This window comes from Gadus morhua, chromosome 14 (assembly GCF_902167405.1).
Source record: "Gadus morhua chromosome 14, gadMor3.0, whole genome shotgun sequence".
Lineage (NCBI taxonomy): Eukaryota > Metazoa > Chordata > Actinopteri > Gadiformes > Gadidae > Gadus > Gadus morhua.
The window spans coordinates 26,769,180-26,772,413 of NC_044061.1; positions in this window are offsets into that span (position 1 = coordinate 26,769,180).

Genomic DNA, 3,234 nt, shown 5'->3' on the forward strand with positions numbered 1-3,234 from the left:
AATTGGTTATGGCTCTGCCATAGGCGACTGGGTTACAACTGGTTAAATACGTTGGGTGGGTAACCAGTTACCACTGGTTCCTCTGTGAGAACTTAAAGACCAAAGGTAAGTGCTGCAGCCCAACGTACAGAAACACACTCAGAACTGGAACTCTAGTGCAAGCTTAGAATGGTATTTTTTGTGCTGTTGCTCTGAAACAGATTAGGACAGTATTGTGGTGTCTATTAACTTGTTATGTAACTCCTGAGCAAGACGTGGGGGAGCCACTGACGTTTCTGCATGTGTGTGTCTTTAGGCATGTATGTTTGTCTTTGGTCATGTGTATGTGTTTGTGTGTGTGTGTTTGTGTGCATATAAGTGTGTCTTTGGGAATGTGTGTGTGCCTTTGTGCATGTGTTTTTGTGGGAATATATATAAGAGTGTGTTTGTGGCTCCCTGATTGCCTACTCCTGGAGGAGGATGCCTCTAGTTGGCCAATGGGAAGAGGCGTATAATAACCCCTACTCTGCCAGAGGAACGCTGTTCTACTCACTAGTTCTGCCTGCTTGTTTTATCGGTCGCAGTCGCTCAGAGCATCACAGCCCATGTATACATCAGCAGCAGCAGCACATGATGAATGAGTGTTCTGACTTTGTAGAGGAGTGCCTGAAGTGTGTTATTTTTCCTTCTTTGGTGGTTGCCAGGCCACATCAAAGAGGCAGAAGTTCCCCTGAGAGCTGGTTATCAGACACCTGGAACACAGCGTACCTTCACTACAGCATCAGAGGGGAAGCATGGCCGGTCTGGGGCGGCCTCAGGTGACGTGTAAAACACCGGGCCGCATGCTTCCCGTCCAAAACAACCAGGTCCACCTTCACCTCCACGTGGCTTTTAGGTATGATTTCGCTCAGTTTGGTTAATATATTAACCAAACTGAGCCAAACTGATTTCGCCCAATCCAGGAGGAAGAGCATCCAGATCAGGAACCTCCTCCTCATGTGGGACTCCACATCAGGCTGCTGGAACATCTAAACCTACTGATGGACTCCAGCACCAGTGGACCTCATGTAGCTGCTGTAACATCTTAACCTCCTCCTGATGGAACATCTAACCCGAGTGAACCCAGGATCCTCCTCCAATGTGACCCCTGTGGGTCCAGGAGGAGGAAGGCAGCGCTGATTACAGAGGAATACCAGTTGGGAGGGGGGGGGAGACTCTATCTCCTCTATCTCCCCCAGAGCCCTCCCCTCCCACACACCCCCACCTCCCCCTCTACTCCACATATCTCTCTATCACGGAAAGATAGACTTCACCGAAAATACCCCCAGTGTTGCGGTGGCTGCAGTCTCCCGCCTCTATTTATGTTGGGGCCTATTTCAGGCCGGTCTTCACAGTCCATCTGTCGCGCAGATAACACTTTTCACTCACGCACTCACACTCACAGACACAGACACAGACACAGACACAGACACAGACACAGACACAGACACAGACACACACACACACACACACACACACACACACACACACACACACACACACACACACACACACACACACATACACACACACACACACACACACACACACACACACACACACACACACACACACACACACACACACACACACACACACACACACACACACACAAAGCGTACTACTAAATATTACGCTTTACCATGGATACAGCCAAGAGCTTCATGCCTATAACACCCTACCTTTCCATTATATAGCATGATGCTTAGAAGATAAGTAGGTATATAACTGTTTGAGATTATAGATAAATCATAAGCAACAATGTCACTGCTGTTATGAGTTATTCAAAGACCCTTACGCAGGATGAAAGACCCCTGCTCAGTCCTCATGATCTCCTCGTCTTTATCAATAAGAGCTACATTCTAAGAATACATGTCCTAAGAATATATGTTCTTATATATGTTCATAAGTTGTATGCTCTCAGAATGTCTATGTTCTGAAGGTCTACAGTACTTAAATGTCTATGTTCCCAGGGTCTATGTCCTTGGATTTCTATGTTGTTAAGTTGTACGTTCTCAGGGTCCATGTTCTCAGGATCTATGTGATTAGATGTCTAGGCTCTCCAGATCCATGTTCATGGATGTCTATGTTCTCAGGGTCTATGTTCTCAAGATCTACATTCATGGATTCCCATGTTCTCATGGTATATGTTCTCAGGATCTATTTCATTTGATGTCCAGGTTCTCAGGATCTACAGTATGTTCTTGGATGTCTATGTTCTCAGGGTCTATGTTCCCAGGATCTATGTTCCCAGACTCTTTGCCACCAACTGTTAGGGTCTATGCAGTAGCTGTGGTTGGAACACGGTTTCATCAGGTTCCTGGTCATTTTAGAGAATTAATCCTGATTCCTGTTTCCGATGCTGGCCGTGTACGGGTACTGGACTTTCCAAGTATCCTCTCTGCCTTTCTCAGTTTTCCCTCAACAGCACTACAATTTCTGCTGGCTAGGAGTCCGGTCCTGCTCTACATAAGTCCAAACACTGTGATCCATACACAATAAGTAGCAGCAATTGACCGTTTCGAGTTACCAACATGTACTTCCAGCCTTCCTATCTCAGTGAATGACAAATCCCTCAAACAGTGTCGGGCCATCAGCCGGTGAAACCAAAGCACTCTGGATGGCCGCATCAGTGCGGGCGTAAAAAAAACAAGAGACGATAATCAATCGCAGAATGCTGCAACGCAACAAAAATTACATCCATACATCTGAACCAGCAAAAAAAAAAAAGAACCAAGATGAGAACAAAAAAAAAAAAAAACTGGAAAAACCTGGCCCTCAACCTCAGCCGTACTTAGCTCTCACGCTAACACGTAGACAAGGGAGGCACAGTGACACGTTAATGTCAGTGTGACAGCTATGGTACTTTATACTCTCTCACGCAAGACACCGGGTCGCCTGGTCACAGTACACCGCCACCGATACAAAGGCTTCGGCCAATCACACGTAGCGGTTCGCTCTGCCTCTTTGTCTTTAAACCCTCCACCTCTGCACAGGGTATTGTGTTCCCCAGCCTCTCGGCTATATGCTCATATATATACTCTTTCTGTTCCTTTATACCGGGAGGCTGTCCGGAGCCGGTCTCCTGCTACCGGGCCCTTCGCAGCGGCCCCTGCAGCCCTCAGACCAACCCGTCCTTCATACCATCATGTTTGCTGAGGATGCAAATTTGCTTCCGTCTATCACTTTGTTTGATGACAATAGCAGTGAAACGTA